This window comes from Myotis myotis, unplaced genomic scaffold (genome assembly GCF_014108235.1).
Source record: "Myotis myotis isolate mMyoMyo1 unplaced genomic scaffold, mMyoMyo1.p scaffold_m19_p_15, whole genome shotgun sequence".
Lineage (NCBI taxonomy): Eukaryota > Metazoa > Chordata > Mammalia > Chiroptera > Vespertilionidae > Myotis > Myotis myotis.
In genome coordinates this window covers 5542431-5556197 of record NW_023416319.1, presented here as the reverse complement: position 1 = coordinate 5556197, position 13767 = coordinate 5542431, and positions in this window count along the sequence as shown.

The following is a 13767-nucleotide window of genomic DNA, read 5'->3' as shown; positions in this document are numbered from 1 at the left end:
AACAAAAGGTTTTTTGGAAGGTGGTAGGTCCAGAGAGTCCACGAGAGCTAAAGCTGGATGAGAACTTGCTCGAATGTTCTCTTGAGGGAAGCGGGGTGGAAGGAGCAAAGGGCTCAGCGCCTGAAACTCTAGGTGTCATCCACTCTAGAGGAAGACAGCAAATAACATTCTTAAAACAGGTGAAGTTGGTGACTCGGGCAATCGGGGCAGGCCCCCTGTCCTACAACCCCTGGTGGGAATGGGTTAAAGAGGGCATGTAAACAGAAAACTAGTTTATAAAAATAGGTACTAGACACTAGCAAAGGCTATGACTGGGTGGTAGGACGGTTGGTGAGAATATGTGTGATTTTTCTTCTTTTTGTTTATCTATACTTTCTGATTCTTCCATAACGAGAATGTATTATTTTCACAATAAAAATGTCTTCTGTAGACAGTAAATATAGATTTTAAATTTTGCATTATATGTAGAAAAGAGAACCTAATTTTTTTCCCAGTTGCTAGGCATATTGTTTTACAGGTAACCTCTTTAGGATGGAAAATGTGCTTCTTGATCATCAAGGACCGTTCATGGTAACCAGTCCTTCGACTCGCACTTGGTCGATGCACTGGCCTGTTCTGCTGAGAAGGGATTGGTTGTGTGAAGGGGTGTGGCACAAGTGACCCTTGGGAATACAGGCCACAGAGCTAACCAAGGGCCCCAGGAAAGCAAGTCTTACCTATCCGCTAGGAATCCTCTCCCCCCATGCCACAGACCTGAGGGCACGTGACCTAGGAATGTGCATCCCAAGATAATACTACTTTCAGAGAACTCTACTTAGAGGTAAGTAACTCTCCTTTGTAGAAGGTATCTTTGTGTGGCAGACTGTTTATGGGAGCAATTTGAATTGAACTTTAAATGAAAAAGGCATATCTCTGTAAGTGGTAATAATTTTAGTCATCTCGCTGTGGCTAGGGGTTGTGGAATTCATTAGCACAGATTAACATATAAAGTGGGTGAGATATCTAATAGCAAACGGAGAGGTTTAGGGGCCTTAATTCATCACTGAATGAACAGCGTGTACAGTATTAGGGACTATGAAATTTTTAATTTACACAAAGTGTCCAAGAATATAGGGAATAAATTTAAACCCAAAACAGATAATGGAGCTATGCCCTGCCTGGCTGGCAAGTTGAATTGTTTTTACACTGAGTGAAGAAAGCTAATTATCCCAAGCACAAGGAGACTGCTAAAAATAATAAGATTATAAGGAATAATTTGCTGATATAATTACAACAAAATTGGGTACACACAATCGTCAGATACATGTATTGCTTGACCTGGGTGAGAAAGTGAAATAAATCCTTCTTCTATAGCCTTCGTAAATTTGTTTTTATCATCTCCAAGTGGTGTTTGCACAGGCAGCACAATTTGCATGTGTAATGTGGCTGTACAAATTGACAACAAGTAAATTATTCAAGGAAATAGGCTGGTCGCGGGTCTGAACTATCTCGTGAAGCCTATTCATTTTGAAGAATCACTGAGACGTGAAGCTCATACATCAACCGTTTTCTGACAATCCTCAGACTTATTGTCTCCTAAAATGTCATTATGGCTATTATTTATGAAGCTAATTCATTTATTAATATATATTTAACTCTGACTTGTCATGCACCTCAGCAGACATTCTGCGCACTGCATATTTTTGAATAGATGAAAGACTTTTGCATGCTTTCATGATTACTGTAAGCTGCTATAGATTTATAGAATGCAGCTTTATTATCTCCTTGCATTAATACCTTTTTGTAAGTTTTTTTTTTTGCTTAAGGCCATCAAATATAAATGGCAAATGACATATTCAAAAGATTGTATGGAATAAGATTTTCCAAGAGTTTGTTGAATTTTAGAACAAAATGGCTTATCTGTCAGTGAAGGCCTAATTCACCTAAAAAGATGGGTATATGCCAATTATGCTGAATTTCCTGCAAAATACAGGCTGCAGTTTTTCAAGAAAAAGGAAAAGGTGCATGATTCATTGAGCTCTTTCTCCCTGAGAAGACAGCCCACCTTTTATGTGCTGTTTGGACAACAATTCCCAAGGAAGCTGCATTTTAGGTGTTCGTCATTGCTTGGGCCCTCGCACTGTGCTGCTTACATCGTCTTTCCTCAATAAATAGCTGTTGCATGAATGAGTGAAAAGATGAATGACCTCCAGGTTTTCTGATAATCCATGAACAAAATCAGGAGAAGTAGCACTGACCAAGAGTACTACTTCATACATTTCTGCTTTAGCACTCACTTCCAATCTCTAGAGAAGGTTCTGTGACTCCCACTATGACTTAGAATAAACTATATGTCTATAGTAATAAAAGTGTAATATGCTAATTAGACCAGATGGCTGAACAGTGGAACGACTATCCAGATGAAGCCGGGGCTGTGAGGGCCGAGCCTTGCACAAATTTCGTGCATCGGGCCTCTAGTTGTGTGTGTGTGTGTGTGTGTGTGTGTGTGTGTGCAATCAAAATACACAACATGTCATTTTTATTGTGTGCATAAGAGTATATCAATACTGAATATGAACTGCTACTTCTGATTGTCACTGCCTAATGTCTGCTCTCTGGCATCTTCCACCGATATGACTATAGCTCCTGAGTGAGTGTGTGTGTGTGTGTGTGTGTGTGTGCAATCAAAATACACAACATGTCATTTTTATTGTGTGCATAAGAGTATATCAATACTGAATATGAACTGCTACTTCTGATTGTCACTGCCTAATGTCTGCTCTCTGGCATCTTCCACCAATATGACTATAGCTCCTGAGTGAGTGAGTGTGTGTGTGTGTGTGTGTGTGTGTGATAGAAGTAACTGGAGACTGAAAAGGAGAAACAATATACTTGCTTAAGATATTCTGCTCTGAGAGTGCTTCATACTAATAATTTAAGCCATCACCATTTTCCTAAGTTAATGTTTCTGCATCTGTGTTGGTGTAGATACAGAACCCTTACAGTACCAACCAAATAGCAGGGCAGCACAGGTGAAGTAATACCACTGTAATCTACCAATGGATTTGAAATTATTGCAAAGCAAATGCTTTGTTTTTAAAGATAAAAATAATAAATAAAAATGCCATTACCTGAGTATTGTATTGAATGTATTAGCTTTCATAATGTCATAAATCACCAACATTTTAAGATAACTAAAATTAGCTTTAAAAAATACCACATAATCTATGGAGATAAAAAGTAGATTGATGGTTGCCTAGGGCTGAGATGAGGTGGAAAAAATGGGGGGGGGGGAGGGTGACTGCTAATGGGCATGGGGTTTCTTTTGGGGGTGACAAAAATGTTTTAAAACTAGATTGTGGTGATGGTTATACAATTCTCTGAACAGACTAAAAACCATTGAATTGCGCCCTTCACATGGGTGACCCGTATGGTATGTGAATTATATCTCAATGCAGCTGTTTAAAAAGCACTGCTTGATCTATGCCAGAATTAAATATTTTACTATATAGAACCAACATCGTGAGCTACGAATAGCACCAAAAGGAAATAACTACTCAGGAAACTAGCTTATGAAGGAAACGAAATTGAAATACAAAATAAGTAATCTCTCCACAAAAGTACGGGAAGGAGACCTGCCTTTAGGAAATTCAGCCTCAACAAGAGTGGTATTTGTGTCACGTGATCTGACAAGAGGAAAAAAAAGATCCCTGCATCTCAAACACTGATACAAGCCACCAAATGTGGTTGAGAAAAATCTTTAGTAAATGCACAGGAAGATACAGTTTTTCATTTAGAATGATTGTGTAAAACTAGTAAAGCATCAAAAATCTATTTAAAGAAAACAATTTTCTCATATTAAGCATTCTCTCAAATGTCCTATTAGATATGGAAAGCAAACCACACACACACACACATACCAAATGTCTTTCTAACTGCAGACCCCTAGCAGGGACGGCTGATGACATTTTTATTAGTAATATTAATCACATGCTTAAAGGGAAAAATGTCTCACTTTTCCAGGAACCATAATATTTACCTATTTACACCTTTTAAAATTTCAATAACTCCAACTTGGAACCCTTAACCCTCATAACCTTCAAAAAAGAAGTAAAATGAAAATTAATAAATGTTCCCTAGTGTGCTATGAACCATTAATTGTACAGCTTGAAAAGCTTTAGCGTAATAAGAAACATGCCTCCAGCAGAAATGTGAAAGTCATCTGTGATGCTCATGATTTAATGATAAAAATGTGCAGTCAATTTTCAATGAAATGAAGACCTATAACCCAGGAATATTTTAACTCACAAATTCTTGCAGATACCTGAGGAACTGAAAGGTGAACAACTTGGGGCACTGAAATGTTCTCCGCACGAATTAAATAATTCATCTCGAAAGTGGGCTGGAGATAGAAGCTACGGGATTTCTAGCTAGAACAGCTGATCAGAGATTGCTTTGGCCCACAGGCCAAGAATGCACAGCATTCATTAGTCTACAGTGTTCGGCAAACTGCAGCTCGGCAAACCGCGGCTCGCGAGCCACATGAGGCTCTTTGGCCCCTTCAGTGTGGCTCTTCCACAAAATACCGGCTCTTGCACAAAATACCGACTTCTGCGCATGGACCACGAAGTTTCAATCGCACTGTACGTGCGCGCCCGCACGTGGTATTTTGTGGAAGAGCCACACTGAAGGGGCCAAAGAGCCGCAGGTGGCTCGCAAGCCTAGGTTTGCCAACCACGGGTCTAGCACAAAACCATTTTATTAGTAAACTTTTAAAGAAGTGTTATCATATTGGGAATAAAGACATGTTAATAACATCACTGACCATAAATCTCACCTAAGTTTTGAAAATCAGCTGTATGTGGAGCTATGAAAGTCTTAAGCATAATGCATTCAAATAAATACTTAGTTCTCTCTATGAACCAAGCCTGGGATAGATATTCTGGAACTAGAGTGGGCAGATTCCAGTGGGGGAGGAGGGGGTATAAAAATGAATAAAACACAGTCCCTGTCCCTAGGGAACTTATAATCATGAGAGGAGTGTGCTGTGCTTGCAAACATCTTCCCATTATTGTTTGAGTTATTTACAATGAGCAATGTTTTATTTTTGTAATCAGAACTGAGAGCATTAAGACGGATGCTTTTTGAAAGCACTTATGTGCTATTGAATGAGGTGCAAAGTTTTATGGGCGTCCATGAGAGAGATCTTCGCCAAGAAAAGTTTTCAAGGAAGGATTAGCATATGAGTGGGGCCTGGAACCATGGCCAGCATTATGATCGATTGAGTTGGAGAAGGCATTCCAGGTGGAAGAGATTGTGTAAGCTGAAGCTGGAAGATGAAGTCGTGTAATATGTGATGTTCTATGCAACACGGCTGCAGATTAGAGTGTACATAGAAGAGAAAGAACTAGAATCTTACGTTGAGGCTGAATCACTAGAGGCCTCGACTGTCACACTCAGGAATTCAGATTCGGTCTGTGAGGTCATATGTGCAGCACACGGTACCAAGTACGCTGTAAGTGTTCTGCAGATAGGAGCCATTATTATTATCCGAGTGCTCAGAAGGAGCTGGGGCAGAGCAAGGCTAATGGTCTTGAATTTAGTGTCCTTTCTATCCCAGAGGTAGACTTTAGGTGAGCGCCTTCCAATAGGTAGGTCTGTATCGGGGTGCAACCCAATTTGAATGGCCCTGATCCATTTCCACGCAGCACTCCTCAGACCCCTCAGAGGAATGCAGTGGCCAGTCTCAAAGTTTCTTCATTCAGAGGCCATTTCCTCTTCCTTATCTTTGTTCCCAAGGTTTGAGCACATGTTGGGTGACCAAGAAATGCTTGCTGAACCAACTTCCCTCCCCCGCGAGGTGAGAATGCTCCCAAATAAGTGAGTAAGTTGATACGCGGCTCTGCATCAGAGCAGTCACTGAGCAGTTGAATTTGTCAGCACTGGACATGCTAATGATATCTCCTTTCTGGACCTGCCAGGCTCCCAAACAGGGTATTGTCCTGAGAGGCCCTGCAACCCACCCTGGGCATTGAACCGTATCTGCTCTTCCCCTTCTCCCTCAAATACCACGGCTACCCACATAGGGGTGCTGTGAGTGGAAGAGCTTGGCAGGTGCCTAGCGTCGCCCCGGCACACACTGACGTTCAGTAAGCACGCTCTTCCCCTAAACATCAGAATTTCCAGCTTATCTACCCATCGGCTCTGATGGGCACACCATTTAGAGGCTGTTGTGGAAGTCAAGAAGCAGGAGAAGCCTCACTCGTGATTTTCATGAGTGTCCTTTAGACAGATTCAGCCGCTCCAAGGAACACTGACATGTTCTTTCCTTTCCCATGACTGTCTGGAACTCCTTGCGGCTGAGCTCAGTTCTTGCAAACCCAGAATTCTAGATTTCAGAGCTGCAATGGGAGTCAAGTATTTCTGTTGCCACAAGGAACTAAGGGATCGAGACCCAGAGGAGTCAAGGACTAAAAAAGGGCCTTTGCCCAGCCGACGTGGCTCAGTGGTTGAGCGTCAACCTAGGAACCAGGAGGTCATGGTCCAATTCCCAGTCAGGGCACATGCCCAGGTTGCTGGCTCGATCCCCAGTGGGGGTGGGGGGTGGGCTTGAAGGAGGCAGCTAATCAATGATTCTCTCTCATCATTGAAGATTCTCTCTCATCATTGATCCTTCTATCTCTCCCTTCCTCTCTGAAATCAATAAAAATATATTTTTTAAAAATAAGTGCCTTTGATGAACATTGTTATGAAGTGGGAAAAAGGAAGAGTTTTCATCTAAATCTTTGCCATCACGAAGGCAGTGGAGCCTAGTGGTTAAGAGTAGGGATAGGTAAACTCTGGCCCATGGGCCAAATCCTGCCCACCACCTATTTTTACAGTCTTATTGGGAGAGAGCCATACCCTTTCATTTATCTATTGTCTATGGCTGCTTTCACGCTGCAACAGCAGAGCTGAATAGATGCAACAGAGACCATGGGGCCTGCAGAGCCTAAAATATTTACTATTTGGCCCTTTACAGAAAACGTTTGCTGACCCTAGTTCAAAATAATGGCTTTGTCGGTCAAAACTAAGTTTCAATCCTAGCTCCAGCTCAGGCAAGTCAGCCTCTCCACACCTCCGTTTCCTTCCCTATTTAATGGGAACAATAATACTGTTTACTTCGTAGGGGTTTTGTGAGCGTTAAATAACCTGAAGTACCTAACACAGTACCTGTAGCAAGATAAGCTTATTAAAAGTGAACAATGATGATGATAATGGTGAGTATACAGACAAAGTTATTATACAGGGAACACCAAACCTCAAAAAGGCTTTAAAGGGGGCCCACAATATAAAGTAATATACATACATATATATAAAATGTCCAAACACATACTTATGCACACATGTAATAAATATGAAAAGGATCTATAGGTATTAATACAAGTAGAATACACACAAACATATACACATAGATATTACGTATTATATATATGAAACAATGGAAAAAAAATAGGTCTTAATGAAAACACAATACACTTAACGTAAACACACACACACTTAAAAATCCTGTGCCAAAAAAAGGACTTTCTCAGTTCCTGGGCACAAAACAACCACTCTGTGGTGAAATTACCCCGCCTGATTGTGTGATCTTTGCACTAAAAGTAAAAGAGAGGTCCCGTGGAGAGTGGCGAGCAGGCTGGTTTAGCAATGACTGAACAATGGCTTTTCCTTTGCCATCATCCATCCCTGTGTAATTACTCGTCAGCTGCTTTCATTTTTCCCACCCAGTGGTGACATTCAGTCACTGCAGCCCCTGAAGCCCAGTCCTTTTCTCCCCTTCAGGACTCACTGCCTATTGCTTAGTTCTGGGAAAACAACTCAGACAAGCTGGTAAAATTAAGGGAAATGAGGATAAAGATGATTATGACTCCAAAGAGCCTGAACTGCTCTGGGAATGGGAACGAAGGTGGCCAATTACCACCTTCTAACCTACTATCATGCTTCTTTATTGTCTATTGTTCATGGTCTGAGTCCCTCTTCATAATGTTACTTTCCCAAAGGCAGGGATATTTTGACTGTTTGTTTATTAGTGTATCTAAAAGGCCTCAACTAAAGCCTTGCAGACACTCGGTAAATATTTGCTGAGTTCAATAAATGGCTTCGGGTCTATAGATTATGCTGCTTTGAAGAAATACTAAAGTGTGGTCCAAGACAAGGTCATTAACATCCTCATCCCATGTGGCCCCTTGGACTTGATTTGAGCTTCTGTGATTAGAAAAATGAGGCCTGTTGGAACTGTTTCATGGCGGGGGGTGGGGGGGGGAGGACTGTGAGACTCTGGGCACCAGAAGAGCTACCCTGAGGCCCAGGGTGAGGGAGGTGGAGGGGGTGATAAATAATGAAGGAAAAAACATACAAACAAGCTCAAAAAAGAAACGGAACGGGCTTCTGGCTTCTGGTAATCCTCCTGCACGTAGAAGCTATAAATTCTGAACATAATATAAAAAGCAGCTGTCCGAAGGCACTAGAGAGCAACGAAACGGGCAAACACGGGAGTGGAGCCTGCATTTGGAAGAAGAGAACAGCAGTGGGCAAGCTGCCCGTTATTACTGCTTTTTGCTGGAAAGCAGGGTCCAATTCGTGCCAAATAATAGAGACTAAAGCTTGTATAGAAAACCTGTAGTCTTAATGCCATGAAGAGCCCGGGGAGAGAGTTCAAGTGCATTGCAGTAACTGGAAAGGAAGAGGGGGTCTTGGAAAGAAGAGAACTAAAGAGGGGCCGCAATGGGTTACGGTGTAGAAACTCTGCACATATCATTGCTGACGCCCCCGCCATGTGTGTATGCAAGCATCCCAGAAAAGGCTAAAGGAATCGGACAACAGTTTCTATTGATTCTCACTACAAGGAGACAGTGTGGAGTTTGAGGTCAGCTAAGTTAGCTACAAGCTTTTAAAAAATCAGTACTCTTCACAGGAACACAACAGAATCCAGAGGCTTTATAATACATTGTTCACAATTTCTTGGATGCCACCCAAAACACTAAGCACATAAAGGAAGAAAATGTGAGCCAAAGACAATTAATGGAGACTGACACTGAAATAACTCTGTGGTGTGAATTAGCGGACAAAGATTTTCTTTTTAAAAAATATTTTTTATTGATTTCAGAGAAAAGGGGAAAAGGAGAAAGAGATAAAAACATCAATGATGAGAGAGAATCATTGATTGGCTGCCTCCCGCATGCCCACCACTGGGGATCAAGCCCACAACCCGGGCATGTGCCCTTGACCGGGAATCAAACTATGACCTCCTGGTTCACAGGTTGATGCTCAACCACTGAGCCACACCAGCCGGGCAGCAGACAAAGATTTTAAATCAGCTATTATAACTATGCTCAAAGAGAAAGAGAAAGTTGAGTTCCTTTTAAAATGTAATTTAATTATTATTTTTCATTTACTTTGAAATATTTCATATATCAAGAAAAGCTTAGAAATAATATGACGAACATTTCTGTACACTTCACCTAATTTAAGAAACAAGCCTTGCCAAGTACTCTTAATCTCCACCATATGCTCTTCTTTAAATGTGTTTATATACACTCCCAATAGTAACTACTATATTGAGTTTTATCATTACCTTGACTTTTCAATATACGTACACTTATTGTTAAGAAAGACAGTTTAATGTTGCATGCTTTTGAACTCTAAATTGTATACTGTATGCTTTCTTCTGCAACTTATATTTTGTACACAACATTGTACTTTTGATATTCATTCAGGTTGATGCACACACATCGCTGCTGTCCATTCACTTTCAAGGCTCTACAATATTTTATGAACATATTTCCATTCACTCTTCACTCTCTCTTCCATAAATATTTGGGTTGTTACAGTTTTCTGTTAGTACCCCAAAATGCTGCTATGAACATTCTTGTATGTGAATTCGTACTTATATGTTTCAGAGTTTCGCCAGAGCAATGTTTCTCAAGTGCAGTCCTGCACCAGCAGCCTCCGTATCACCTGGGATCTTGTCAGCAATGCAAATGTTTGGACCCCACCACAGACCTACTGAATTAGAGACTCTGGGGATGTGGATAGCGACCTGTTTTAATGAGCTCCCCAGGAGAGTCCAGTGCACAGCCAAATTTGAGAACCACAGCCAGAGAACTGTATCATGGGGGGGAGGGGGGGGGCGGGAATGAGGTGGGATACATGCACCTCACAGGCCTGTCTAAAGCAATGGTAGCAACTTACACTCCCACTCATCATTATAGGAGTTTATACTGTTTACTATCCTTACCAACACTTCATATTCTGAGAATTTTTATTTAACTTCCCGGCTCATCCAGTTTGTGCAAATGGTATCTACTGTGATCTCATTTTAGCCTTCCTTATATCTAGTGAAGTGGATTATTTTTTATTTATTTTTAGACACTTGTATTTCCTTTTCTATGAAATGTCTGTTACCTGTCTTTTGCCCATTTTTCTATTAAATTGTGTGTCTTTCGTCTTATGAATTTGTACACTCATCCTTGTCGGTTGGATGTTTTGCAAATGCTTCTCTCCGTCTATGGCTTTTCTTTTCACTTTTAAATGGTGTCTCTTATGAGCAGAAGGCCTTCATTTTATTAATGTAGACAAGTTGATAATTTTTCTCTGTGGTTTGTGTCCTTTGTATCTTAAATAAGATACAAAGAAATGCTTCCCTACCATTAGAGAATAAATATATTCTCTTTTTAAGTCTTAATATTTTGCCTTTACATTTGGGTCTTGTATCCATCCACATTGACTTTATTTTGTGTAGTATAAGATAGAAATCCATTTTTTTCCATATGGATAATTAATTTTCCCAATTGCATTGAATGTATAGATTCTGAGGAGAAGTGACCTCATCATAATAGAGTCTTCCAGTTCATGACTCTAGTTTACCTGTCCATTTATTTAGGTCTTTGTTAACATCCTATCTAATAATAGAGAAACATGGTAATTAACTGTAATTTTGCTACCCTTCCCATTGGCTAATCAGCGAGATATGCAAATTAACTGCCAACCAAGATGGTGGCCAGCAGCCAGGCAGCTGAAGCGAACAGGAGGCTTGCTTGCTCCAGTGAGGGAGGAAGCCAAGGTTCCCGGCCTGCCGCAGCCCAGCTCTGAGCTCCAGATGCAACAATGTTGCAACTATAGAAGCTAAACAAACCCAGAAACCTGCTTTCAGCCACCAGCAGGCTCAGAGCTTAGAGCGCCAGTGATGGCAACAGAGTTTCAATTATAGAAGCTAAGCAAACCCAGATACCTGCTTTCAGCCAGCCACGGCCTCAGAGCTGGAGCCGGCTCTCAGTTCCAGTGACAGCCATAGAAGGTAAATAAATCCCAGAATAAAAAAAAAAAAGGAAAAAAAAGAGGCTGGTAGCTTCAGTCGCCCACCAGCCTGAAAACGGCCCTCAGCCCCTCACCCAGACTGGCCAGGCACCCCAGTGGGGACCCCCACCCTGAAGGGGGTGTGACCAGCTGCAAACAGCCATCAGCCTGTCATCCAGGCTGGCCAGGCACCCAAGCAGGACCCCCACCCTGGTCCGGATCACTCTTCAGGGAAAACCAGCCGGCCCCCACCCATGCACCAGGCCTCTATCCTATGTAGTAAAAGGGTAATATGCAAATTGACCCTAACAGCAGAAAGACTGGGAATGACTGGTCACTATAACACACACTGACCACCAGGGGGCAGACACTCAATGCAGGAGCTGCCCTCTGGTGGTCAGTGCACTCCCACAGGGGGCGCTCTGCTCAGCCACGAGCCAGGCTGATGGCTGCCAGTACAGCGGTGGTGGTGGGAGCCTCTCCTGCCTCCTCAGCAGTGCTAAGGATGTCCGACTGCAGCTTAGGTCTGCTCCCTGCTGGCAAGTGGGCATCCCCTGAGGGCTGCTGAGCTGCCAGAGGGATGTCTGATTGCCATCTTAGGCCCAATCCCCCAGGGAGCAGGCCTAAGCTAGCAAGTGGTCACCCCCGAGGGGTCCCAGACTGCAAGAGGGCACAGGCCGGGCTGAGGGACCCCCTACCCCCAAGTGCACAAATTTTTGTGCACCAGTCCTCTAGTCTACATATATAAAAGCCTAACCAACAGTCTGACCGGTGGCTATGATGTGCACTGACCACCAGGAGGCAGATGCTCAACGCAGGAGCTACTGAGCTGCAGTGACTTGGCAGCTGAGGTTCTGGGGTGACACACCCGGAACCAGAGAGGAGGGAGCCCAATTCCAGGGTGCATCATCCAAGAATCTCCCTCTTGCAATCCGGGACCCCTTGGGGGATGTCAGAGAGCTGGTTTTGTCCTGATCCCCACAGGCCAGGCCGAGGGACCCCACTGGTGCATGATTCTGTGCACCAGGCCTCTAGTAGTTCTATAAAGTTTCATAACTTTTGGTAAATTTATTCCTCAACATATTATACATTTAGTTGCTTTGTGAATCATAGTTTTTAATAAATTTCTATTTTTCCAAGTGTTTGCTACTGGAGCAGAAAAACATTACTGATATTTGATGCTGGTCTTCTAGCCAGCAACTTTGCTTAATTTCAAAGTGGTCAAAAGCAGACCATCTTCTATTTCTGGTCCATTATTATTATTATTATTATTATTATTATTATTATTGTAATAACAATAATACAATAATTATTACACGTTGTGGGAGTAACATCTAGAGAACTCTTGAGAAAAGACTTTGAGACCTTAGAATACTTCAAGTGAAGTATTAATTGCCTTTGGCTCACATTTACACAAGCAAAAGAAAGGATAATCTCAGATTGACAAAGAGGTCGTCCTCTAGACTATTAGAAATTAAATTAGAATTTTAAAATATTGTATGAAGATACTATTGCAAAGATGAATCTGGGGTAACCACTTGTCAATATATAAATAATTAGATAAGAGCTCAAAAAAAGTATCTGCCCTAAGTGATTAAAAAAATAGTACACAAAATAAATACATACTTTAGAATAAAATAGGGGTCTTTGAACCTTAGAGTTAGAAGTGAAGATGGAATCCAATATGCAAAATTTTGTCTTTCATGCAAAGAAGCAATGAGCCTATTGTTTTGATCAGATATTTACCATTTTAGAAGCTGTGAAATACCATTATATTTGACCAGTTGGATAAAAATATAGGCGTTTCCATTCCAAATGATTTTAAAGCATCCAAGGAGACAATATTGTACAGATGATTAAAGGTATATAGAGAAGAGACAACAAGGTGTCAAAAAGGGGGAACTAATGCCATGTAACGACAATAGTGAATACAGTTAATAAATTCCCCAGAAGCTCATATTGAATTAAAGACAATGTTAATAATATTTTCCTTATGCTCTTTAAAACCAAAGTGCTACAAACGTGATTAGAAATAAAACGATTGCTTTTTCATAAACATAAAGTGTACTGAAGAGACCAGGCTTATTTGGAAAATCTTTCTGAAGATTTTTGCTTTCCACGGCAGGATACAAAAGATATGTTTCCACTGGCTATAGAAAGTTTCTAAATCTCATTTATTGTATGTATCCATCAACTACTTATGTAGTACTTACACATGCCAGCTATCATTCTAAGTGCTTTCCAAAGAGAAACTCATCCCGTTAGTCAGGACTCTGGCAGGAAACCAATGTCACACTCCAATCGGATAAGTGGAGGTGAACTGATGAAGAGGAATATTTACAAAGGTGTGAGTGGGGTTTAGAAATGCAATATGGGTGGTGCAACATCCTGGCTAACAGCAGCGGGGAGCCTATACCTCCCCAGACCTGCCTGCAGCGGCCCCAGGGAGTG